The sequence below is a fragment of the Suricata suricatta genome, chromosome 2 (genome assembly GCF_006229205.1).
Source record: "Suricata suricatta isolate VVHF042 chromosome 2, meerkat_22Aug2017_6uvM2_HiC, whole genome shotgun sequence".
NCBI classification, from domain to species: Eukaryota; Metazoa; Chordata; class Mammalia; order Carnivora; family Herpestidae; genus Suricata; species Suricata suricatta.
Window position 1 is genome coordinate 13,647,358 of NC_043701.1, and position 27,636 is coordinate 13,674,993.

Below are 27,636 nucleotides of genomic sequence, written 5' to 3' on the forward strand. Positions count from 1 at the left end.
TTCAGGTTAGATTAGCAGAAGTGGGATTACTTGGTCGAAAGGTAAGTGCATATGTTGTTTGTTAAGATTGCCGGATTTCCCTCCCGAATGGCTGGACCATTTTGCAGCTCTGCCAGCAGAGTAGGAGGGTGCATCTTTCCCCACAGTCTTGCCATCAGAATGCTGTCCTGGGTTTTAATCTTTGCCAGTCTGTAGGTGAAAAATGGCATCTCTTTTTTATTCTCCATTTCTCTAATTGTAAATGAGTTTAAACAACATTTCATATGTTTGAGGGCATTTTCTTTTTTTGAAAAATTTTTATAACTTTTTCTGACTCTCAGGTTTTTGGAGCTCTTTACATGTTAGAGATATTCGCCCTGTGTGGCATATATAAATCTTCTCTCCAGGGCTGTAGTTGGTTTGATCATTTTGCCTGTGGTGATTTTTTTTGAACATTTTTAATGTTTTTTAAATTTATTTTTGATACAGAGAGAGACAGAGCATGAGTGGGGAGGGGCAGCGAGAGAGAGGGAGATACAGAATCTGAAGCAGGCTCCAGGCTCTGAGCTAGCTGTCAGCACAGAGACTGACGTGGGGCTCGAACTCACAACCATGAGATCTGACCTGAGCCGAAGTCGGAGGCTTAACCGACTGAGCCACCCAGGCACCCCTGTGGGGATTTTTTTTTTATGCCCTGAGAATTAAAAATATATATGTAGTCCTCCTTATCAGTCTTTTACTGGTTCTGGGTTTTGAGTCATAATTAGTAAGCTTTCTCTATCCCAAGGTTATAAAGGGTTTAACTGTTTTCTTTGAGAACTTGTATGGTTCTGTTTTCTTTTCCGTTTAGATCCCTAATACATTTGGAAGTTATTCTTGTGTATAGTATGAAATAGGGATATAATTTTGTTTTTTCTAAATAGATTTTCCTGTCACAGCACTGTTTACTGAAAAGTTCTTATTTGTCCCAGTAATTTGACATGCCACCTTTGTCACGTATTGAAATTCATTATATACTTGGATCAGTTTCTACTCTTTCTCTTCTTTTCCACTGATCTGTTTATCTACTCTTGTGCCACTACCATACTTTTAAGTATGGCTTTTATTGTATATTTTTAAGTCTGGTAAGACCAGTCCCAGCCTTGCAGTTAGCCGTTTTCGGTGTTTTTCTGGCTATTCTTATAGGTTTATTTTTTTATATGAAGTTTAGTAGCAACTTGTCTAGTTTCATTAAAAGCTTGTTGATTATTTGAAAGCAAGAGACAGATTCTTACTTATAGAGAACAAACTGACCGAGGAGGGCGGGAGGTGGGTTAAGTAGGTGACGGGGATTAAGGAGGTGGTTGCTGTGGTAAAGCACTAGGCGATGTGTGGAGTGGTCGAATCACTGTGTTTTACACAGGACGCTGTTGTAACACTGCTTGTTAGCTAATTGGAGTTAAAGTTACAACTTTAAAAAAAGCTTGTTGATATTTTACTGGTATTACATTGAATTTCCAAATTAACTTAGGGAGAATGGATCCTGTAATCCCAAGAACAGGGATGTCTCTTTATTTAGGTCTACTTATTGTGACTATTAGATATGTTTAAAACAGTTTTTTTTCCTGAAGATTTTGCAAATGTGTTATTTTCTATGTGTTGTTTTCTTTGTTACTGTTCTAAATGGGCTTTTCCCTACCATTTGCTTGCTAATTGGTTATTGGTTGTATATCTGAAGATTTGACTTTTGAAGTTACTTTTATTTCCTGCTATTTTACTGAAAGAACTGTTTGAGTTTGTGTATCATCAGTTCACTAGAGGTTCCTACTATACCCATTCTGCCTCTAAATGAATTCTCTTATCTAATTGTACAGGCTTATCCCACTTACAATATTAAACAGTGATGGAGACAGTGGCTATCCTTTCTTTGTTCTTGATTTTAGTGGAAATGCCTATATTTCCTCATTAAATTAGATACTAGCTTTAGGCATAATTTATTCTATTAAAGTTTCTTAATTTTTTTCTAGTACTTTTATCATGAATAAATGTTGGATTTGTCAAAACTTCTTCAGCATCTATGAAGAGAGCCATATATTTCCCCCCTTATATCTGTTGATATACATATTATATATATACATATTTTAAACAAATATTTATTTTTGAGAGAGAGAGAGACAGAGTGTGAGCAGGGGAGGTGAAGTGAGAGAGAGGGAGACACAGAATCTGAAGCAGGCTCCAGGGTCCGAGCTGTCAGCACAGAGCCCGAAACAGGGCTCAAACTCACAGACTGCAAGATCATGACCTGAGTTGAAGTTGGAGGCTTAACCGACTGAGCCACCCAGGCACACCCATATAATATATTTTTAAGTGTGCCTTATCGTTTCCTGGCTGGGAAGAATAGCCTTGAGGGAAAATATTCTTCACTACAGTGTTCACTAGTGGATATTTAAGTAGTGTCTCTAAGTTTAAACATATTATTCTTATGTTGATCTTGAGAATTTAACAGAAGACCATGGGCGAACGGAAGGGGAAAAAAGTTACAGAGAGGGAGGGAGGCAAACCACAAGAGACTCTTAAATACAGATAACAGACTGGGAGGAGGAGGGAAAATGGGCGATGGGCAGTGAGGGGGGCACTTGATGGGATGAACACTGGGTGTAGTATGTAAGCCAATTTGACAATAAATTATATTTAAAAAAGAAAAAAATATTATTCTTATCTAAATTTTAAAATACCACTGGTTTTGGTTATTTTTAGTATAAAACAAAATTGATGAGTCGAAGTGTTGTAGAAGAACAGCTCTAGACTGAGCAAGTAAATGAATATAATAGGAATCTCTAAAGCGTTATTAATGAATCAGGAATTTCTCTAAAGCAGCATTTTCGAATCTGTGTTTTGTGAACTCTAGGGGTTTAAGGTATCCTAGGAGTTCATTTCTTTTCATTTGTCTTGGAAAAGATGAATATATATTTTTTAATGCATTTGAGTGCCCCTGAGTGGCATTCGTGGGATGGTGAGTGGAAATCAGTTGGATGTTAATCAAGATTGAGTCGCTGGGTTGGTTTGTCATTCAGTTGAGTGCTGCTAGCTACCATGATGGTCTTGACCTTAATTTTTTTTTTTTTTAGAGAAAATTTCAAACATGCAAAAGTAAGCAGGGTAATATAATGTGCTCCCAGGCAGCCATCACTCCGCTTCAGCGATTATCGGTTCATGACCAGTCTTGTTTCATTTAACCTTCTCTTCCCTTGCATTTTTCTTAAATTAAGATTTTTAAATTTTTGGTGTGCCTGGGTGGTTCATTTGGTTAATTGTTTGACTTCGGCTCAGATCATGATCTCAGTTGTGAGTTTGAGCCCTGCATCAGGCTCTGTGCTGACAGCTCAGAGCCTGGAGCCTGATTTGGATTCTGTGTCTCCTTCTCTCTAAACTAAAAATAATTGACAATTCCTTAATTTCATGAAATAGTCATTGGTCAAACTTCCACTTATCTCAAAAATGTCATTAACTTTTTTTTACTGTTTGTTGAATCAGGATCCAAATACTGTCCACAAGTCTTTTTTTTTTTTTTTCACAAGTCTTTTAATCAGTAGGAGTAGTTCTCAACTGGATGCATTTTGTCCCCCACTGGAAGATACTTGGCAATGTCTAGAAACACTCTTTGGTGGCACCTGGGGGTGGGGTGGGGGGAATTGCTACTGGAATCTAGGAGGTAGAGGCAGGGATGCTGTTAAACATCCGTGCCCAGCACGGCCCCCACAAGAAAGAGTGATCCATCCCTACGTGTCACCAGTGCTGCTTGTGGAAAACCCTCATCTATAGGCTTTCCTCATGTCTTGCATTTTCCCCTCGCAACTTATTTTTGGTAGACAGTGCTCGTTTTTCCTGCAAAGTTTTCTACTTTCTGGATTTTGCTTATTACATCCTTGCCGCATCTTTTAACATATTCTTCTCTTTCCTGTAAATTGGTAGTTAGATCTAGAGAAGCTTGATCAGATTCAGATTTTTTCATTCCAAGAATATTTTATCGGGGCGCCTGGGTGGCTCAGTCCATTAGGTGCCCAACTCTTGAGTTCGGCTCAGGTCATGATCTTGTGGCTCAAGAGTTCAAGCCCTGCATTGGGCTCTGATCTGACAGTGTGGAGCCTGCTTGGGATTCTCCCTCTGTCTCTCCCCCTGCCTCTCCCTCTCTCTCTCTCTCTCTCTCCCTCTCTCTCTCTCTCTCTCTCTCTCTCAAAATAAGTAAAATAAGCGGGAGGCATAGTTTTCCATTAAGAAGCATAAAATGTTTGGTTTTGTTCTCTTTTTGTCATGTTTACTGCCGCTGACCAATGCCAATATCCATTCGTTTATTTACGAGTGGTTCCCAAATGATGATAGTTTACTTACGTAATTATTTTTCATTTACTAGTTAGAATATTTCTCTAAAGAGAAGATTTTTCTTTACTCCTTTGGTTATCTAGTGATACAGTTTGTAAAGGAGAGGCAGAATTAAATGTTTCTTTCCCTTTGCCATTAGTTTTGGAATTAATTGTCTCATTAGCATTCTTTATTGATTATTCATTAAAGAACTATCTTTTTTTTAAATAGTTTATTGTCATAAAGAACTATCTTAATGTAGACATTTATTAGCTCTAACCAATATAGGGAAGTAAAAAAGACGGATACAAGAAAGGGTTCATATCTCCTTTGACCACATACCCTGTAGTTAAAAAAAAACAACAAAAAAAACACCAAAAAAGTCTAGTGAGAAATCCAAGAAATATAGAAAGACGAAAAAATGAGAAGTAAAAACCTCTTGTCTCCTTCCTACAGTCCTCTTCTCCAGCGGTGAACAACATTAACAGTTTTGCGTTTCCGTCCCAGAAGGCAGACGTCACAGTGCAGATGATTCTCTACTGTGCTCTTTTTCTTTCTTTCCCTTAAAAATTTTTTTTTAATTTATTTTTTAAGAGAGAGCACGCACACGTGTGTGAGAGAGAGAGTGGGGGAGGGGCAAAGAGAGAGGAAGACACAGACTGGGAAGCAGGCTCAGAGCTCTAGCACAGAGCCTGACGGAGGGCTTGAACTCCCGAACTGTAAGATCACGGCCCGAGCCAAAGTCAGACGCTTAACCTACTGAACCACCCAGGTGTCCCTGAACTGTGCTTGTTTTCACTTATATCCTGGAGGTTGAGGAGAGCTTTTCGTCTCAGCAGAACAGATATTTCATTCTGTTGAAATGGCTGCATAGAATTCCATTCTGTGGATTTACCATAACTAATCTGGTTCTCTGATGATGGATTCTTCATCTGGTTTCTTCCTCTTTCTTTTCTTTCTTTTTTTCTTAGTACTTAACAGTGCTGTAGTGTATGTTACTTTTGTATGTTTATCTTTATTCTTGACAAGCATTTGGATATCCTTACGGTATGTTCCTAGTGTTACACATTCTGAAATTTAAAAAATCTGTAGTTGTATTTTATTTATTTAAAAATTTTTAAAGTGAGGTGCCTGGGTGGCTCAGTCGGTTAAATGTCCGACTTTGGTTCAGGTCATGATCTCACAGTTCGTGAGTTCGAGCCCCATGTCGGGCTCTGTGCTGACAGCTGGGATCCTGGAGTCTGCTTCAGATTCTGTGTCTCCTCTATCTGCCCTTTCCCCGCTCATGCTCTGTCTGTCTCTCAAAAATAAATAAACATTAAAAAATTAAAAAAAATTTTTTTAAGTTTATTTATTTTTGAGAGAAAGAGAGAGAGAGAGAGAGAGAGAGAACGAGCTGGGAAGGGCAGAAAAAGAGGGGGACAGAGGATATAAAGCAGACTCTGCGCTGACAGCCAAGAGCCTGATGTAGGACTTGAACCCACAAAACGCGGGACCATCGCCTGAGCCGAAGTCAGATGCTTAACTGCCTCAGCCAGCCAGGCGTCCCTGTAGTCATGTTTTAAAATTTATGTTCTAAGGGGAATGTTGAACAGAACCAGGAAGCAGAAGGAACACTGATACTGAAATATAAGTTTGGTGAGCTTAATACCCTCCTAACTATGCAAATTTAAGATACTAATTTACCAAGGCAGTAAGTTGCATTCACCAGCTAATTCTAATACATCAAGATTAATATTAGAGAACATACAACGATATATCCAGTTTGTATTGTATTATGGGGAGGGGGAATAAAACATTTTCAGAATATTTTGTGAAGAAGTGCAGAACTTCTCTTCGTTTGTAACTTAGGGGTATAGTTTTCCCTGACCTCAAAACACAGGCATTTCAAATATCTAATATTGACTCCCATTTATCTGTGGGCAATCATAAAACAGCCTGACATCATGTGCAGGGAATTATGACACTGTTCAAGCTGGGAGAACCTATACCATTGTAGATAATTTGGTGTTTTGTTTTTTTTTAATTTTTTTCATGTTTGTTTATTTTGAGAGAGAGAGAAAGACCGAGCACGATCAGGGGAGGGGCAGAGAGAGAGGATCCTAAAGCAGGCTCCCTGCTGTCAGTGCTTAGCCCCTCACCGGGCTCCACCCCAAGAACCATGAGATTGTGATCTAAGACAAAATCAGGAGTTGAAGACTTAACCAACTGAGCCACCCAGGTGCCCCAGTTTGGTGTTTTTTTTTTAAGGGCAAAAGCTGTTGTCAGATAAGCAGTCACTATTTGCCAAGGAAATTGGGATGATGTCCACTGTGGTCCTTTTGATTTATATAGTGTTTTATGACTACTTTAGTATTAATAAATATAAACAAGAAAATTAAATGGTCCCAAAGATCTGCTTGGAGGTCCTGGAGATATACCCTGTGCTCAGAAACTCCATAGACCATTTAAAAAACAAACCAAAAAAAAAAAAAAAAACCACCACTCAAACTCCATGTGAACAAAAGTCAGAACAACCAGTGAGTTTGGATAGCATCCTGATTTAGTAAGTAACAAAGTATGGGACGCAAGGCACTCTGGAGGCAGAGAGGCTTTCTGGCCAGTTCCCAACAGTGACGTCAGAAACTTCCTGTGGCCTTCTGGGGAGGCTCCATCAGAGCCTTCTCCCCCAGAGACTGCTTTGTGGGTTCATGGGTTTTTCCTCTTCTCTGTGAGCTCCCACAGTGCCTCACCTATCACATCACACACTCTGTATTGTAGACATGTGGTCAGTTGTTTTTACTTCATTGCTTTCTGAAGGAATCGTGGGTTATAAATAGTTTTATCTGCAGATTAGAGGATTTGAGTCTTTTTACTTAATTTAACTTGTCACAGCTCTGAGTCATATTTCTCTCTTAGAGTCTTCCCTATTTCAGTACTTTTTTAAGGCTAATTTTTTTGTGTGCCTGATTCTTTGAGTCACTTTCCTTTTTTTGCTAGTCTGTCCTTATTTTCTGTATATCAAAGGATCAGATCCCTTGGGAGATCAGAGAGCAGAGTCCCTCCTGTTTGATTCAGGGACTTCTTTCCCCAAACCTGCTTTTCCAACCGTCCAAATGCCAAGTAGCCAGAGCTGGCCTCCGCTCCCGAATTTTCTCGTTCTTGCCTTTCCCTTTGTGGGCATCCAGCCTGTGGTGGGAGAGATGGGATCCCCTGATGTGAAATTCTTTCTGTGTCCTCATTCCTTGGACCCCTTGATTGCATTGCTCATCCACAGTCTTTCACACATGTCGTTCTCTGAGAGACCTTGTTGGGGCTGCTCGACTCTTCTGAGTGTTACCCAACCCTGGCAGCTTCTCTTCTGACTTCCTGCCAGCTGCGGAGGGCTTGTTTTCAGCCTTAGCCCCTGCCCAAGGCCTGCCGCGTGGTTCTTTCACCAGCTCCGTGCTCTGAGAAGTGCTTTTGTTTCTCTGGACAGAGCAGAGGCAGAAGGTGGCACCAGCTTCTTAGGACTTTAAGATCGAGTGATGTTAGGATGCGGGTGACTTTTCTTCCTTTTCTATCTCTTCCTCTGCACCACCTCCGCAAGTTTTCGTTTCGTTGATCACTGTTACGGTTTCTACCGTATCTGTGTAAGACCGTATTCATTTAACATTTTTCTTTAAAACAGCTTTAAGCGGATTTTGGCTTTTTAAATTTAATATCATCCTGAACAAAGTATCTGTTAAATTGTATGTTTGCAGTACTCGCTACATATTTGAATTTTGGTGAGAAAAGATACATGTATCCAGATCAAGAGTCTTCATCACAGAAAATGTGTACATGTGAGATTGACAGAAGGCGGGTGGTGGTGGAGGAAAGGATAACTATGGACACAGGGAAAGAATACACTTTTTTTAATGTTTATTTTTCAGAGAGAGAGCACGTGCTGAGTGGGACAGGGGCAGAGAGAGAGGGACACACAAATAGAAGCAGGCTCCAGGCTCTGAGCTGTCAGCACAGAGCCCAACGTGGGGCTTGAACCCACGAACTGTGAGATCATGACCTGAGCTGAAGTCGGACACTCAACCGACTGAACCACCCAGGTTCTCCGAGAATACACATTTCTTTAAGAGAAGTAAAGGATAGAAGAATTTAACCAAATGAGAATGGCGTCATACAGCTGGAGGCGCAGTAGCAGGACAAGCCGTCCTGACCCTCCGTTCTCGCGAATGTGTCCTGTTGCCAGTATAATGTCATCTGGGGACTGGATCCTGTCAGGTCCTCCAGCCTTTCCTACGGTGATGACGGTGTTGGAGTTCTCTGGATTCCTCGCTGCTTTAGTGGTGGCCTTGCCTGCCCAGCAAGTAAGAGAAGGTGTTCTGCACCACGGCCTCTTCATTAGTATTTAGAGCAAGATGGGGTGACTTGAAGATCACCTTCTCAGATGCACTATCTTCCCAGGAGGCTGTAAGCCTGCTTGATGCAGGCGTGCCTAACTCTTCACTTAGTAGACCTTGAGCTGGGTCAGTAAAAAGTCTCTAGAAGATGTCTATATACCCACTGGAAAGAAGGGACCCTCAAATGAGGACAGGTAGCATATTTGTTTTGTCAAAAAAACGTGTGTTCTTGAAATAAATGACATTATTTTTCTCATTTTCTTCATTATTTTAGTGCTTTTTATTCTAGTCATTGTTTTTGAAGTGTCAGTGCTACACATCTTATATCCAGCCATTTGTCTGTGAGCCACAGTTGCCAAAGTTTGCCGTTGTATGGAGAGATCTATTTTCAGACTTAGGAAATTTCTGGAAATGTAACTTTCCAGAAAGAAAAGGAAACTGCCCAGTTATTGGCAATTATCTTTAGGTATATTAGATCCCATCCTTTGTCATCTCTTCAAGAACATGGCTTCAATAATTGCACCCCTTCCCCCATATCATTTTTTCTCATTAGCAAGTAGTGTATAACCTTCATTAAAAAAAAAAGAAGAAAACATCCTTAACATGACACTCCCCCTCCATCTGCAACCCTCATTTCTTAACTCCCTTGATAGCAAATTCATCAAAAGAAGTGTCCATGTTTACAGTTTCCAGTTTTGTTCTTTTTTTTCTGTCTCTTCTTAAGGTCCCATTCTCTCTGAACCCAGTCGGACTTTTGTCTTTATTTCCCTGTGCCAAGGGTCTAGTCAAAGTTCCTGGTGGGTGTCCCCTCACTCGGCTTCTGGGGAGTCCATGTGCTGGTTTTCTCTAGCTTCGCTTCTCCTTCGGAGTCCTCCTTCTGAGTCCTCATCACAATCCTGATCTCCCTCATCTTTTAACACTGGAGGACTCCAGGGTTTAGTCCTCAGTAGCTCTCTTTTTCTAGCATTTATCTTATCCCGTGACTTAAGCTTTCATCTGTATGTGGATGATTCCTAAATTTTTATCTTCCTCGGAGACCTCCCCCCTGAGCTCTAGTCTTGAACATGTAATTGCCAACTTTCTGTCTCTACCCGGATGAGTCTTAGTAGTAGTCATCCTGCCCTCTAGCGTGTCCACAGTGACTCTGGAGCTCCCTCCCCCATCAGCCCTCTCCTGCAGTCTCGCCCCTCTGTTAGTGGCAGGGTGATCAGGCCAGAGTCTTTGGAGCCATCCTTATTTCTTCTCTTCGAATCTGCGTTGAATTCTTCAGCAAAATGCTGTTGGCCTCCCTCCATGATCTCATCCCTCCACATCACTCCCCTTCCACAGAGCTTATTGCAGTAGCTTTCTACCTGGTCTCCTTTCTTCTGCTAGCACAGAACCAGAGTGACACTTTTAAATATAAGTCAGGTCTTGTAACTCTGCTGCTTGAAACCCTCCGGAGACTCCCATCTCCCCCAGAGGGAAAGCTGTCTGTGGCCTCTAAGAACAGCATCTCTTCTGTGGCTCCGATCTACTGGGCCTCCGCTGCACCAGCCTGCTCCCCGTTTCTTCCTCTGGCCAGACTTGCCTCAGGGCCCTTGCATTTGCTTTGACTTCAGCTCAAAGCACTTTCCTCACAAGCCCCAGGGCCTGTTCCACACTTCCTCTAGGTTTTTTCTCCTTGTCCTCTTCTCAGTGAGGGCTTCACTAACTACTGTAGTAGAAAATAGGAAATCCCTTACCCTCCGGCACACTTTTGCCTCCACAGCACTGTTGTCATCAGACGTATACTGTGTGGCTGCTTGTTTGTTTTTCTGTCTCCCCCAAATAAAATGTAAGCTTCGAGAGTGTAGACATTTGATTTTATTTTTTAATTTTATCATTGTTATATTTCAGGTGACCTGATAGTGCTTTGAATGAGTGAATGGCTGAGTCATAGAAGGCATTTTGGGTTCATTTTACAGTAATGATGTTTATCCCTTGATGAAGGAAAGAGCATGGTCTCAAGTGTGTCTTTTCCCCACATACAGTGTTATGGCTGCTAAACTAATAACCCAGTAGAAGCCTGAGCCTCCACCTGCTCATATTTCTTTTTCCTGCTCTCACCTCTGAGGCCTTGCCCGGTAGGGGTCTCTTTGTGACCTAATCTCTTCTGCCTAATCCCAGCTGCTTTGGTTTTCTTCTCTCATTCTCAGAGCCGCCCCCCTCCAGAACCCCTTCTGAGTGCTCGCTCTTCATCCCTCTCGTCACACCCGCCCACACGGACATAAATGTACTTTAGTGTAGCACTTTCCTCTTAAACAGAAGTCTGGAAATTCCCTAGTCATCACCATGATCTCTTCTTTAAAAATAGTTCCTGGGGTGGGGCGCCTGGGCGGCTCAGTCAGTTAAGCGTCCAACGTCGGCTCACGTCATGATCTCACGGTTTGTGGTTTCGAGCCCCATGTCAGGCTCTGTGCTGACAGCTTGGAGCCTGGAGCCTCATTCAGAGTCTGTGTCCCCCTCTCTCTCTGCCCCTCTCTTGCTCACGCTCTCTCTCTCAAAAGTAAATAAACATTGGGAAAAAAAAGTTCTGGAAGTGGTACTTTTTTCTGTGGAACTTCTCTTAGGATAGCTAAGGTATTTTAATCCCTTTTATCTAAAAGATTGCCCTTTTTCCATCTGTTCCATGTTTCATTCTTCTGCATAACGGTCCAGTCTCATAAGAGAGTCATGGTAGCTGAGCCCAGAGCTGAGACTGCCCTTAGTGGTAGAACAAAATTTGTTTTCAAAATTCATCAGTTGTATGTATGTCTCTGGAATTGATATGTAATATGCAGCCAGGAATGCTTAGTTTCTCCTCCGAGAACTGCCACGGTCCAGTGATGCTTCTTTCCCTCCTACCCAAGTCAGTGGTGGATTTCTTCATCAAGTTGGACAAGTTTTCTTTAATTTTTGTTCAGAAACATTACTTATTAATATTAATTAATATCATGCATTAGTAAGTTGATATTCTTACATAATTAATATTACTTATTAATATTACACATTAGGGTTTTTTTACTTAATTTATACCTATTTACCTATGATAACTTTATCATATGTGTTTTATGTATATACTTGTTCAGCGTTTGTCCTCTAGACAGTGGAGGGATAATATGGAGGAGGGTGAAGAACGCAATGAGTATTGGGATGAGCATCCGCGGACCAAGAATGAACAAGCGGTGTGCGTACGAGTTTGGCTAGACTGGAATTTTGCATATGTAGCGGGCTCTGTAGGAGCACTACCCTAGTTTTCCCAGCTCTCTGTGTTTCAGTCTATTTCTATCTCTATCTTTGTCTCTCTTTTTTAGATTTTTAAAAGTTTATTTTGAGAGAGAGAACGCGCGCGCGAGCACAGGGAGGGGCAGACGGAATGAATCCCAAGCAGGCTCCACACTGGCGGAGCCCACCTCAGGGCTCAAAGTCAGGAACTCTGAGATCATGACCTGAGCTGCAGTCTGGAGTCAGATGCTTAATGGACTGAGCCACCCAGGTGCCTCTCTGTCTTTATCTTTGAAAGACTTCTTGCCAAATGCACTTGAGACTTGGCCTGAGGACTTTCTCCAATGGTTGGAGCTCACCACCTTGCATTTGAAGCCAGCTGAAAATGCTGGGAAGTTAATGCCCTGAGGGTAGCTATCAACCATTGTCTGTTGGGAGACTGGATGAGTAACCTTGCTTTCTCTTCCTTTGGATGGGGCCATGCCCCTACTACCCAGTCTTCCAGATGTCCCCAAAAGGGTAAATGCTCATTAGGGTTTGCACTGTGGCTTCTTCCGGGCTCACTTGTATACCCCTCTGCTAATGCCTCTAGGGCTCACATGCCGCGTGAGCATCCACACTCAGGCTTGTGTGTCAGGATCTGCTTTTGGGAGACTCCCACCCAAAGCCGTAGAAAATTATTGATGAGAAGAAAGGTCATAACCTACTTTTCAAACCCAGAGAGATACTGGATTTGAAAGTAGAGTTTGGGTTCCCTTTATTAAATAATAAATAACAGGAGCACCTGGGTGGCTCACTTGGCTAAGCATCTGACTTACGCTGAGGTCATGAGCTCACAGTGTGAGAGTTTGTGCCCTGTGTCAGGCTCTGTGCTGACAGCTCAGAGCCTGGAGCCTGCTTTGGATTCTGTGTCCCCCTCTTTTTCTGCTCCTCCCCTGTTCACACTTTGTCCCTCTCAAAAATAAGTAAACATTGAAAAAATTTAATAAAAAACAAATAGTAAATAACAAAATTTTTACATGATGGTCATATTTGTGTATGAATGCCTGTATAGTAAGTGTGCTTTCATTTACTTCTGTCTGTGCAGATGCACTGGCAAGGTCACCTGCGAAGTAGAGCACGGAAGCCATTTACTTACCTCATTGAATAGTCTTCCGGTCCTGCTACCTTGAAAAGATGTGCTGTGTGATAAGACTTTACTTTGAAGCTGGTTGCTGCTGTTTAATTTATTTCTCCCTTTCTTGATCCTTTTTGAATCCTTTCTTTTCCAAAAATGCCAGAAGCATTCTGTAGTGGTAAGTAACCTTTAGCATGGATACAATTGCAGTGAAGTGTTACCATTTCACAGATTTTAATTGCCATATAAAAACTAGCAACCATTTTGCTCTTTGAGGAATGATGTGGTCTACTGGAATAAAACTTTCCTCTAACTGAGGATTCTTTTTGTGAGATGTGGTTGAATGTCCTCAGAAAAGTTGCTCTAGAGAGAAAATTCCTCCTATGTCAGTTATTTTTAGAAGGATTTGGTGGATATGTTAGGCTCTCCGAGAGAACACTGCCCTCTTTAATTTTGATGACTGAGCATCACGGACCTTGGCTTGCTGTGCTGTATGGGCTGCTGGCATGTGTGGGACCGTTTGTGCACTGAATTGCTTCAGACAAGTGGTGTTTATTGGTAGTGTTTCATCTCCTTCCTTGCTGTACTCTCCTGCTGTCTCTTACATTCTGCTTCTCTTTTTCTGTGTTTTCTTAGCCGGAGAGAAATGTAAGGTTTCAAGCAGGAATCAGAAAACAGGTCTTAAACTGCCCACTCTGTCACTGTGATACATTTGTGACAGGATGAGCCTGGCCAGGAATGAAGTCAAGCTATGCAGAAGGGATTTGGCGGTTATTGTATCAATAGGTTTGGCAGGAAAGGTTAAGAGTTTTTAAAGTCAGAGTGCTTGTGCTGCTGGGCAGTAGCTTTGAATTCAGACGCCTGATGAGTGAGGGTAGTGGTGGCCCACAGGTGGTTTTGCCCAGAGGACATGCAGATGGCCAGGGTGGTGATATGGTATATCTTGCCCCTCAGGCAGTCTTACGACTATGGAGTCGTTCTGTGAGTAAGCTTAACTCCTGTGGAACAGTTAGGAAATGCTTTTTTGGAGAATGCTATAGTTGGCGGTCCTCAGTAAGGTTCTGATAATGCACCGATTTCAGTTACCATGTAAAGGAAAACTATTATTTCACCTTCTCAGTATGTTGACATCTGTCTTCAGGCTTGTCACCACATGGGTGCAAGATAGCTGGAGAAGCTCTAGACTTTACATTCTTAAGAGCGTCCAAAGCAGGAGGGAAGGAAGGGGCCAAAAGCAATCTTTCTGTCACATGGCCTTCTCTTTTATAAATAAGGGAGAAAAACTCGTCCCTAAAGTGCTCCGCCATACCTGCCTCTCCATCTTTCCATCATATTGACAAGCGACCATGAGTAAGATACTGTGCCAGCCTCGCTGCCAGACACCGTTGCTGAGGACGGCTCTGAGCTGGCTGCCGACGGCCTGGGGACCGTGCTAGCAGTCAGGGTTCTTGGACCCCACCCAGAAACTGCTCCCTGTAGACCGAAGGTGGGGCTCAAGAATATGTTTTTCTCCTTAAAAATAAGCAACGCACGGGGTGCCTGGGTCGCTCAGTCGGTGAAGCATCCAACTCAGGTCATGATCTCGCTGTCGGGCTCAGTACTGACAGGTCAGAACCTGGATCCTGCTTCGGATTCTGTCTCCCTCTCTGTCTGTCTCACCCCTGCTCGAAGTCTTTCTCACCCCTGCTTGAAGTCTGTCTCTCTCTGTCTCTTAAAAATGAATAAAAATGTTAAAAATTTAAAAAAAAGCAATGCACAACACAGAAGATGTAGAAGGTTTTACGGTAAAAAGCAATTCTCCCTTTCCATTCTGCATCCATTCTGGTTTCTTTTCCAGAGGCAGTCACCTGTACCCACTTTGTGCACATTGTTACAGACTTCCACTCTGCATGCATTTGCAAACATGCGTGTGGTGTTGGTTGGTGAGGTGGGGGCATATTACACAAACTGTTCTCCACCTGGCTTTTGTTGCTTTCCAGCATATCTTAAAGATCTTTCTCTGTCTCTTCCTACAGCGCTGCCTCTTCCTACAGAGCTGCCTCATTCTTTTGAAAGGCTACCTCCTAGCAGCTCATAAAAGCTCTACAGGGGATTCTATTGTACAGCTAGGTTTGGGAGCCACAAATAGTCTGAATGTTAAAGGAGGTTAGGAAAAGTTTTCTTGAAATGCTAATACTTTAAGTCTTGCATTCCACAGCAAGGAACTGAAGACTCAGCACACATTTCTCGGACTTCTAGATTTCGGTTGCTTTAGAAGAAATTTTTACATAATGTGTACTTGTTGTGGTTATTAGGTAAAATTTGTCAGAAAGACATTATGGCAGTAGTGTACATGCTGATATGCAGACTGATAACCTACTTCTAACTTCCTTCCTCTATTAACTTTAGTAAATTGCCAAGTAAATCTTATGAAATTGCTAGTGTTTGTCCTTTATGGACATGGCAAGTTTTTTTTTTTCTCCCCCAAAATAATTTACAAAGTTCGTAAATGTTCACATTATATTCACTTTGGGACGGGATTTATTGACATACCTCATGCAGAGCCAGACAGGCAGAGAGGAGATCACCAAAGAGAAGTAAGACTATTAGCCGAAGAGGTTGAATGGCTAGTGGAATGACTTACAGGATGGTGAAAGGCAAATATGTTTAGCTCTTTGGGTATGTCAGAAATTTAAACACTTTTTCTTTCTTTAGGACATTTTAATAGAAACTATTACCTTCATGAGAGAACAGTCTATTTGTGCTTATTTGTAAAGATCCATATGCTCCATCAACCATTTACATTGTCTACTCAGGACTTAGATGTCAAGCAGTGACAGGCAAAAGGAACGTGTTTCTGGTATTCAAGAAGCAACCAGTACAATGTGTCAGCATTTAAAATGTATTTGATGTATACACTTCACAAATTTACCTTGGAACAAATTTTGTTAGAAGCTTGTTAATAGAATTGGATTTTAAGGGGTGCGTTTTGTCAGTGAGCACACCTGGTGGTTCTTCAGCCTCCCCTTACTTTTCCTCTCATGTTCTTCATTCAGTTCTTCAGTAACATAGATGTTCTGAATCAGCTGGTTGGAAATAAGTTGGGAAGCCCTAGAACAGTTGGACGCACAAGCCAGCTGTTTGAGGTAGAAAAAGTGTCTAATTTTCTGAGACTATTATGAACTGAAGGAATTTGGATCAGAGTATGCACTTCATTCAGAACCCTCGTTAAATATAGTTAAGCACATAATATGCCAATAAATAGCTTTAATATGTCAAAAATAAAATCTTCCCAGAAGTTGAAATATGCCATACTTGACTTATAAAGAAAAGCACTTAATTTTATGAAAATAGTTTTACATGTCAGCAAGAAAATCATAGAAGTTGGGCTTTTTCTGAACTGCAGATTTAATCATAAATTGCCATTTCAATTTTTATATGTGGAGATTATAAACTTTAGCTGATATCTGGTAATAAAGTATCTCAGGGTTAACACATTGCACAAAATGTAATTTAAAAATGAAAATGCTTGGGGCACCTGGGTGGCTCAGTCAATTGAGCATCCCACTCGATTTCAGCTCAGGTCATGATCCCAGAGTTGTGGGATAGAGCTCTCTGTTGGGCTCCACACTGAGTATGAAGCCTATATAAGATTCTCTCTCTCTCTCTCTCTCTCAAAAAAGAAAAAAAAAAAAAAGAAAATGCCTATTGGCATCCTTGTACTTTTAGTAAGAATGTCAGCCGATTAAGCCAATACTAGTTAGCAAAATAAAGATTTTGGACCAACAAAACTATTGTTCTACAGTTTCATTCTAAGCATTTTATGTATATTAATTTTATTATGGACTCTTTGAGGGAGACAAATTTCATTATCTCCATCTTTACAAATAAGACAATACCAGGCAGAGTTAGTTGCTCAAAGTCGCACAACTACCAAGTGGAGTATCCAGGATTCCAACATAGGCAGACCGACTCCAGACAATGCAGCCATCAGAGTTAATAAAAAATTTAAAACAAATTATCTCCCTCCACCCCTTAAAGAATGGCCATTTGAGTATCTATTTGTGCTCTGAAGAGATACCACGGAGAGAAAATATTAAGACAAGTTTCCTGCTTAGGCTCAAACCTCATAAATAAACCCAAAGCTATACTAGCTGTGACTGCTCTCTGATAGGAATGTAATAATATTAATGGCTGCCATTGATTACTTAAAATAGTTACAGTGCCATTGCTTACTATTTGCCAAGCCCTGCGCCTTACGCATGTACACACATTGTTCTATATGATTCTAGGGGAACTCCTGCTTAGAGAGATGAAACTTGCTCAGAGTCATAACTACTGGCTAAAATCAAACCAAGCCTTTCTAATTCCAAAACCCGTGCATCTCACTGAAGCTAGTCCACGCTTGTGGACACTAGTCCAAGCTAGTCTCACTCCGCTGTGGCAGGGACCGAAGCTGGGTAGGTCTGGCCTGGCTTATCGCCATCCCATGAGCCCAACTGACCTCCGAGTTAGGATCTAACTCGTCTATGTTCCTGGAGGTCATTCATTTCAAAGGCTGCTTCCCAGCCTCTTTGATGATAGTGTGGGGCTTTGGAGGTTGCAGTCGAGTACGGTGCTTTGGGTAAGAAGACAGAGAGAGACAGAGCGTGAACAGGGGAGGGGCAGAGAGAGAAAGAGACAGAATCCAAAGCAGGCTCCAGGCTTAGCACAGAGCCCGACATGAGGCCCGAACCCACGAATCGTGAGATCATGACCTGAGCCGAAGTGGGACGCTCAACCGACTGAGCCACCCAGATGCCCCAGGAAGGAAAATTTTAAATGAATGAATTTCATGACTACAGCCTTCTATCATCCAAGGAAGGCTGAAACAATCTAATTCATATGTTGAATGGTCTTTCCCTTTTTTACCAACTGTTTGATGCCTTTAGTTCTTGTAACAACAAATCCTTAAAAAAAGTTAAGCTAGATGGACCTTTTTTTTTTTTAAGTAGGTTCCATGTCCAGCGTGGGACCCAATGCGATGCTTGAACTCGTGAACCTGAGATCAAGACCTCTGAGATCAAGAGTCGGACACTTAAGTGACCAAGCCATCCAGGCAGTCACCCCCAGCTGAATAAACTTAAAATAAAAGTTGCTTATGACTTTAATATAACATATTAGTTTTCAAAAAGGTATTCTGTACAGTTAATAATCAAAAGAAATTTGCTGGGATCATGGTGGTGTGGGGACACTATACTTGGTACCAGGAGAATTCCTGAGCTCAATTCAGGAAATAGAGTATATAAAATAGCTCAATATCAATGTGTGAAAATGTGTAGCAATAAAATATTGAAGGACTTTCTGTGGGGTGATCCAGTGAAGTTTCACCAAGGAGTTAGAATTTGAGTTGGACTTTGAAGACTAGGTAGTATGGGTTGCTTGGTGAAGAATGGAGAGAGAATTTGAAGCAAGAGGAATATCTAATGAAGTCCTTGGGACAGTAAGATCTTAAAAAATTTGGCCACCCACCCTTCCAACCACAAGAGTAGAGAATATAAATGGGAACATTATCCAAGAGGGAAAAAAAAGAATGCTTGGCAGATCCTATGGAATTCTGGTTAGTCATTAGTTCAATTCTGTTCTTGTCAAGTGTCCAAAAAAAAAAAAAAAAAAAAAAAAGCCAGCTAAGCAACAGTTTCAGAAGATTAAGACAATAGAAAGTGCTAAAGTTGTCACTGTCCCACTCACCAAATGGCAATAGGTCTCTTCTTCTATAGATGGGAGCTATTCAGCAAAGTTCAGATTGTCACCCCTATGGAAAACCACCCCCAACAGAGAGAGAGAGAGAGAGAGAGAGAGAGAGACACACACACACACACACACACACACACACACACACACACACAGAGCCACACTAGTCTAATAAACATTGAACATTTTGCTGTTAGGAAAAAGGGTGATTTGTATATGAAGGAAAGTTTTGTCAGAGAAATAAATGGAGTGAGAGAGACTAAAGGGTTGGCAGTGATTCTTATAAAATTTGCTTTCAGAATTCTGCATTTTGTGTGTTCTATTATATTTGCTTTTAACAAACCTGTTAAAGCTAGAGTGATTCTAGAATTCTCTTAAGGTAGGGTAAGGAGTGGGAAAAGTTATCCCTCCTCTGGGAAAGAAATGGAAATGTATGTGTAGTTCCTTTTACCGCCCTTCATAGATCTCAAATAATCTTGGTTGGGAACATTTAATTAAAAAAAATTTTTTTAATGTTTATTTTTGAGAGAGAGAGAGACAGAGTGCAAGCTGGGGTGGGGCAGAGAGAGAGAGGGTGACACAGAATCCGAGGTAGGCTCTAGACTCTGAGCTGTCAGCATAGAGCCCTACACAGGGCTCAAACTCACAAACTGCAGATATGACCTGAGCCAAAGTTGGACGCTTAACCACTGAGCCACCCAGGTGCCCTGGGAACATTTAATTTTTGTGTTTGATGTTTTAAATGGTATTTTATATGATTAAAGAGTTTTGAATAATTCATCAATTTACTGTTTTAGTAAAAAAATAGTAAATATACCAAATTTACTATTATTAAATACAAAAATATTTTTAAGTGATTATTTTTGAGTGAGAGAGACAGAGACAGAGTATGAATGGGGGAGGGGCAGAGAGAGGGAGACATATAATTGGAAGCAGGCTCTAGGCTCTGAGCAGTCAGCACAGAGCCCAATGCAGGGCTCTAACTCAGGGACTGTGAGACCATGACCTGAGCTGAAGTCAGATGCTTAATTGACTGAGCCACCTGGGCACCCCAAGTTCTGTAATTTTAAAAAGAATGTTGGTGAAAATATTTTGCTAGTTGTTGAGAATTGTGAAAACCTAAAAACATCACTGACATGTTACTATAAGAGGTTATATTGGGGGGAGCACCTGGGTGGCTCAGTCAGTTAAGCGTCTGGCTTCGGCTCAGGTCATGACCTCACGGTTCGTGGGTTTGAACCCCGCATCAGGCTCTGTGCTGGCAGCTAGCTCAGAGCCTGAAGCCTGCTTCAGATTCTGTGTCTCCCCCTCTCTCTGACCCTCCCCTGCTTGCACTGTCTCTCTCTGTCTCTCATAAATAAAAACATTAAAAATTTTTTTAAAATTAAAAAAAGAGATTATATTGGGGAGGGAAGTGAAGAGTAGAAACTGGAGAGAGGAACTAGGGATCTTTGAGGATTATTAGCTAAATTTTGCCCAAAGTGTCTTTAATTAGTTCAAATGTCCCTGTCTTTTCCTTCTTCCCTAAGCTTTATGGGAGTCACCCTTACATGACAGTTGTCATATATGTAATACATATATGACAGGTGTGTGTGTATGATATGTTGGTTTAGATTTTCCAGGACACATCTAACATTATTTTCTTACTTAACTTGGTGTAGCTATCACTATTTAAGAGTGAGGAATGTGGCCATAGTTTAAGGTATGACAAGACAAATCTGAGTTTCTGGAAGTGTCAAGCTGGCTTCTGTAGGTTTAAATTTCTGTTCTGCTTGGAGTGCACCTCTACACTGACACCTGATGAACCTCACTTTCAAGGCAAGGTTTGGAGTGGAGCTCTGACTGCATCCAGAGATAGCACTCACTCATCTCACTTGCTTCTCACCATCTTTTCTTTGCTCCATCTTCACGTGCTGTTACCGCCCTTAGTACTGTTAGAGAACCTCCTGCCTTGGATATTTTAAGTTCTAAGCATTCCACTACTTGAGCACAATCTCTGCCCCTCATGGATCGCTTGCCCAAGGTCTACGCTGAGTCAGTGACAGGACCACATTGAGACACCTCAGACCATCTTACGGTTTTTTCACTTTCACTACCTTCTTCCTCTTCATGCCCCTCTTGTCCAGCTCAGACTGCAGCGTCCGCCATTGTATCAAGTTCCTTGTAAATACCCTGACCTCTCTTTCTGGGCTTTGTCCACAAAGCCCCCACTCTGGACAGACCCACTCTCCTTCTTTGGGCTGGTATCACACAATGGGGCAGAAATGCTTTCGCTTGGAATTTATGATCATAGACCTCAGGTGGACCCTGAACATTGCCTGGCAATGTTACTGTGTTTCTTGGTCTTTCTCGTTCTTCAGATCAGTGATTATATCCTTTCTTCCTCACTCCTTCCCTAGGTCCTCATACCTCACACCTTTCTTTTCTCACCCTTTCCACACTCACCTAGCTGGTAATCTCACACCAGACTAAACTGAGAAAATGGAAATCTTCAGGCTGCAGTGTGATGTCCAATTTATCAATTTTTTCCTTTGTTCCTTCTGCATTTGGGGTTGGATTCAAGGCATGAAGATTTACTCCTCTGCTTTATTTGAAGAGTTTTATAATTTTAATTTTTACATTTAGGTATATGATCCATTGGAGTTAATTTTTGTATATGTATATGGTGAGGTCCCAATGCATTCTTTTGCATATTTGTTCATTTCAGGAGCATTTGTTGAAAAGACTGTTCTTTCCCCATTGAATGATTTTGTCATTGTCATCGAAAATTAGTTGATCCTTAAAGTGAGGGTTTATTTCTGGGTTATCCAGCCTGTTGCATTGATTGTATGTCTTTCTTTACACTAGTACCACACAGTCTTGATTGCTCTAGTTTTGCATGTAAGTTTTGAAATTTGGAAGTTTGGATCCTCTATCCAATGATTTTTAACTTTTTCTTTGGGTTCTAGAAACCTTTTTGGATACAAGAAACCATGGGCCCAGGACATGATACATAAATGTGTAGGAAATTTTACATAGGGTTTATTTTATTGAAGTGGAAATTTATAGTCTTTCAGTTAAAACAAAAAGATTTTTAGGGGCACCTGGGTAGCTCAGTCGCTTGAGGGTCCAACTCTTGATTTTGGCTTGGGTCATGGTCCCAGGGTTGTGGAATTGAGCCCTGTGTGCTCAGCATAGAGCCTGCTTAAGATTGTGTCTTCCTCCTTCTCCCCCTCTCCCCTCTCCCCCACTCACTCTCACTTTCTCTCAAAAAAAGCTTTTTAAACAATTAGCATATTCTCCTTTTGCTCTTTATGGAAATAAGTAAATCTAAGTTGGACAAAAATAATAAAGCAAGTTTCAGTTCTACTCAAAAGTAAATTACACTTGGTTAAATTACATGGATTGAATATTCGAATGGCAATGTCATATTATTTTTGACAACTGCTTTTAACTTTTTTTGTCTTGATTGCAGTGAGATCTACTCTGTCTCAAAGACCTTATGGTAGCAGATGTACTGGATGGAGTTCACACATGGAAAGTAGGCTTGTTTGGGGCACTTGGGTGGCTCAATTGGTTAAGCGCCCAACTTCGACTCAGGTCATGATCTCATGGTTAGTTGGGTTCAAGCCCCGCGTCGGGCTCTGTGCTGATAGCTCAGAGCCTGAAGTCTGCTTCAGATTCTGTGTCTCCCTCTCTCTCTGCCTCTCTCCCACTCATGCTCTGTTTCATAAAACATAAACATAATAACATAATTTTTTAACATAAAAATTAAAATGTAGGATTGTTTACAGATATTTAGAGATTTCTAAGAGTATTTTTATATTTTGCTATGATCATTAGATTGCTACATTTCAGAGTTTTTGTTTGCTTTATTTTTTTACATGGTTGTAAAAATAGGATAGAATTTTATCCTTAAAACATTTTAATTATTAAATAACACAGAAAAGTGTCTAAAATGTGAATCTTTAGTTTAATGAATAATTACTAAGCATATAACAACTGTCCAAGACTCCAAGACACACTTTTCTAGATTGCAGCTTCCTAGAGGAAATCATGGTCCTATTATGAGCCAGCTCTTCTCTGCTCTTCTTGATAGTTTAATCCCTTAGCATCGTATTTCATTCAGCTTTGCCTGATGACAAGCTTTATGAGTAGAATACACCTGGATATATTTTCTGTCTCTCTCTTTATTTAACATGGTGATGACTCATTTATAGAATTCATTCATACATTGCATGGGCTATTGTTCTTTCATTTTTATTTGCGTATATACTGTACCTGTGAGTGTATGCTGTAATTCATTCTTGTTGCTGATGACTATTACAAATAATGAGTCTATAACCATTCCTGTGTAAGTACATATCCTAGTGCACATGGGCATGAGTTTCTCTAAGATATACTTACCTAAAGGAGAAACTGCTTGTTCAGAGAATGCAGCTTTTGCTTTGTTGCAAAATTGTTTTCCACAAAGGCTGTTCTAGATTTACTCCAGCCAGCAGTATGTGAAAGTTTCTACTGCTTCACATCATCATCAACACTGGATGTCATCAGACTTTTTAGTACTAGCCAACTAGTGGGTGTATTGGTATTTTACTGTGGTTTTATTTTGTGTTTCCCCTCTTGTTAATGAGATTGCACACCTTACCTTACCATGTGTATCAGCCACTTGGATTTCCTTTTATGATGTGCCTCTTCAAGTCTTGTGGCCATTTTTCTATTTTTTCTTACAATTTGTAGGGGTTTATTATAGTCTAGATATCATTCCTTTGGTCTGTACTGTACTGTCTTCTTCCATTCTAACTTATCCTTTCATCCTTTATAGTTTAAGGAGCAGAAGTTATTTTAGTATGATTGAAGTTACAAGCTTTCCCCTGCTTATGGAGAGAGCATTTTATGTTTTGATTAAGATAGCCCTTTGTACCACAAAGTCAAAGATATTTTCATATTATCTTACTACAGCCTTTATGTTTTCCTTTTGTGTGTGTTTAGGTTTTTAAGCTAGTGTGGAATAAATTTTAATTCTGTGAATTAGGGGCCTAATTTCAGTTTTTCTTCATACAGACTTAATATAAAAGTCTCAGAACCTAATTTTGAAAAGTCTGTTGTTGCTGCGTGCCTCGCAGCGCCGCCTGTGTTACACAGGAGCATCCACACGTGCCTGAGTGTCCTTGAGCTCTTGCATCTTTTCCATATTGCCTTAATTTCTATAGCTTTGAAATAAATCTTGATACATGATAAAGTGCATGTAAGAATGCCTTACATATTCTTGGCCCTTTGCATTTCCGTATTACTTTCAGAATCAGCTTGTCAGGTTCCATAGACTTTGATTGGGATTAAACTTTGTTTTTGTTTTTTTAGAGAGAGCATGAGCAGAGGGTGGACTGGGCATAGCGGGTTGGGAGAGAGAGAATATCCCAAGCACATAGCCTGACAGTCCTACAACTGTGAGATCATGACCTGAGCCAAAATTAAATGCCAGGCCAGGTGCTTAACCGACTGAGCCATCCAGGCGCCCCTCATATACATCTTCCTTAAAGTCTCCTGATGATGTTTTATCATTTTCCTTAAAGAATTTTTACATAGTTTTGTTCAATTCCAGTGTACTTGGCATTTTTTATTCAGTTGTACGTGGTGTTTAGCTTTATGTTGTTTGTATATGGAAATGTGATTACTTTTTATGTGCTGATATTATATCTAGCAACCTTTTTATTGATTCTTATCATTTATGTGTAAGTTGTTTTGAGTTTTCTGCATATGTAGCCATAGCACTTGCAAATGACAGCTTTGTTTTTTCTTTTCGAATTCCTAAGCCTTTTAATCTTTTATTTTATTACACCAGTGAATATTCACTAGAACTGGTAACTTGAGACATTCTTTTGTTCTTACTCTCAGACTGATTTCATGTTATTTGCACAGGATTTTTTAGAAATATCCTTTATCAGATTATGGAGGTATGTTTCTAGTCTTGATTTTCTTCGAGGTTTTGTTTGCTTTTTAATCATAAGTAAATGTTGAATTTTGTTGAGAACTTGTCCTGCAACTTTTTAAATGGTCATAAGGTTTTTTCTTTTAATCTATTAATGTAGCACATTTCACTGATTAAAATATTTAGTGTTAAAACCAGCTTGCGTTCCTGAGATAGGCCAAACTTGCTGTTTGTATCTTTGCTCATAAGTAAATGAGAGTGGCTGGTAATTTTCCTTTCTTGTATCATCCTAAATTTTAGTATCAAGTTATGCTATCCTAAGATGAGTTAGGGAGTAAGGTTTTTTGTCCTACTCTCTTGTGCAAGTTTTTTAAAAAAAATTAAGTTTATTTATTTTGGGGGCTGCCTGGATGGCTCATTCAGTGAAGCATCCAACTCTTGATTTCGGCTCAGGTCATGATCTCATGGTTGGTGAGATCAAGCCTCACTTAGGGCTCTGCACTGACATTGTGGAGTCTGCTTGGGATTCTCTCCATCTCTGTTTTTCTCCCTCTGTCTCTGCCGCTCTCCTGCTCTCTCACACACTTGCTCTCAAAATAAATGAAATAAAATAAAAATTTAAAAATGTTTGTTTGGGGCACCTGGGTGACTCAGTCAGTTTAACGTCTGACTTTGGCTCAGGTCATGATCTTGAAATTCATGAGTTTGAGCTCCACATCGGGCTCTGTGCTGGCAGCTAAGAGCCTGGAGCCTGCTTTGGATTCTGTCTCCCTCTCTCGCTGACCCTCTCCCACTCACATGCTGTTTCTTCTCTCTCTTTCTCAAAAATAAATAAACATTAAAAAAAATTTAAAGAAGTTTGAGAGAGTATGTGCACATGTGCAGGAGGAGCAGAGAGAGAGGGAGAGAGAGAATTGCAAGCAGGCTCGCACTGTCAGTGCAGAGTCCTGTGTGGGGTTTGATCTCACCAACCATGAGGCATGACCTGAGCCGCAATCAGGAGTCGGATGCTTCACCGAATAAGCCACCCAGGTGCTCCTCTAGTGCAGGTTTTAAATAGTATTGGAGTTATTTACTCCTGGAGTATTTGATAGAACTTGCTGTGAGGCCATCTGGGACTGGGATTTGTGTGTATGTGTATGTGTGTGACAATTTTAAAAATTAGTAAGTACTTTTAATTACTTAAAATTAGTAAAAATACTAAAATATTACTAAGTAATGGAAGACTTCAAATATTGTATTTTTTGTGATTCGGGTTTATCTATCTTACCTATATTTTATAGTCTCAGCATAAAGTTGTTCATAATACTCTCTCTTACCTTCAGTGTCTCTAGAATCCAGTTCTGCACCACTTTTCTTTCCCAGTATAGGTTATTCATGTCATCTCTTTTTCTTAAACTTGCTCGTTTTGACTTGTCAAAGAAATTTTGGGTCTGATGCTGTTGCATGGTTCGTTTTCTATGTGATGAATTCTGCTTTTTTGTTCCTTCTGTTTGTTTTCTAAGGTGTATTTTGCTATTCTTCTTGTAACTTCTTCAGGTGGATGCTTATTAGTGTGATGATTTCAGCCGTTGCTAATGTGTGCATTTCAAACTGTATATTTCTGTTTATAAGTTCTGCATCCCACAAGTTTTGTTATGTAGCTTTTTCATTAGTGCTCACTTGAAGATGATGTCAATGTTTCATTATGAGTTATCTGTTGACTCATGGGTTACTTAGCAGTTTATTTCATAATTTCTAAACACATGTAGATTTTCCATTTAGCTTTTTGTCATTGATTTCTAGTTTAATTGAACTGTAGCTAGAGAGTTCCTAGTTTGACCTTCAGAATTTGTGGTCCAGTGTTTGGTAGCCTGTTACAAATGGTCCATGTATGCTTGAAGGGATGTGTGTTCTGTAGAGGTTGGGTGGAATATTTCATAAATGTCCATTAGGCCGTGTTGTTTTTTAATCCTACAGTTCAAATCTTGTATATTTCATAGATTTTCGTTTTACCTGTGTACTCCATCAGATACTGAGAGAGGTGTCAAAATCTCCAGTACAGTCACTTGTTCCTCTTATTGTCCACCTGAAGAATGGAAAGTCTTAGGCTTTATCTCATATTTTTTGCTGGAGATTTTGTGTCGCTTCATTTTAATATAGCTCTACTTTCTTTTGATTACTATTTTCATGGTATTTATTTGCCTGTTCTATTACTTTCAGCCTTTCTGTATTCCTGTATTATGTATGTCTCTTTTAACTGTGGAATTGTAGTGTTTAAGTCCAGCCAGGTAATCTGTGTCTTTTAACTGGAACAGGTTAATCCATTTGTATGTAATATAAGGACAGAAGTCCTATGTTTTAATTTACACCTCCATCTTATTTTAGTGTCTCTATTTCTTTTCCTGTTTTTTCCCCCTCCTTGTTCTTTTTTTCTTAAAAATTTAAAAAAAAAATGTTTATTTATTTATTTTTAAATGGTTTTTTTTTTTTAATTTATTTTTGAGAGATAGAGACAGCACGAGCAGGGGAGGGTCAGAGAGAGAGAGGGAGACACAGAATCCAAAACGGGCTCCAGGCTCTGAGCTAGCTGTCAGCACAGAGCCGGATGCGAGGCTCAAACCCACGAACCGTGAGATCATGACCTGAGCTGAAGCTGGACGCTTAATTGACTGAGCCATCCAGGCACCCCTATTTATTTTTGAAGGAGAGAGAGAGAGGGAGACAGAGCGTGAGCAGAGGACAGGCAGAGAGAGAGAGGGAGACACAGAATCAATCGGAAGCAGGTTCCAGGCTCTGAGCTGTCAGCACAGAGCCCAACATGGGGCTTGAACTCACAAGCCATGAGATCATGACCTGAGCTGAAGTTGGAGGCTTAGACTGAGCCACTCAGGTGTCCCCAAAATAAAGTCTTATAAATTTTTTTCTGTCCCCAGTACTAGTGTGGAAGTTACACTTTCTATTTCCATTCCTTTAGTCATTTCTCAGGAAATCCTAATAGGCCTTCTCAATTTATTAAT

The 27,636-nt window shown here is 40.5% G+C and overlaps 1 protein-coding gene and 1 long non-coding RNA gene across 2 annotated transcripts in view; one reads left to right on the forward strand and one right to left on the reverse strand.

The window, feature by feature from the left end:
• Positions 1 to 26,237, reverse strand: LOC115278239. Its single transcript, XR_003902778.1, has 3 exons — positions 25,957 to 26,237; positions 13,039 to 13,204; positions 1 to 189 (listed from the first exon to the last, which is right to left on the reverse strand). It is a non-coding gene; the product is annotated as an uncharacterized LOC115278239 (long non-coding RNA).
• Positions 1 to 27,636, forward strand: part of KDM7A (lysine demethylase 7A) — a 97,240-nt gene that overhangs the window by 22,748 nt on the left and 46,856 nt on the right. The window lies entirely within an intron of this gene.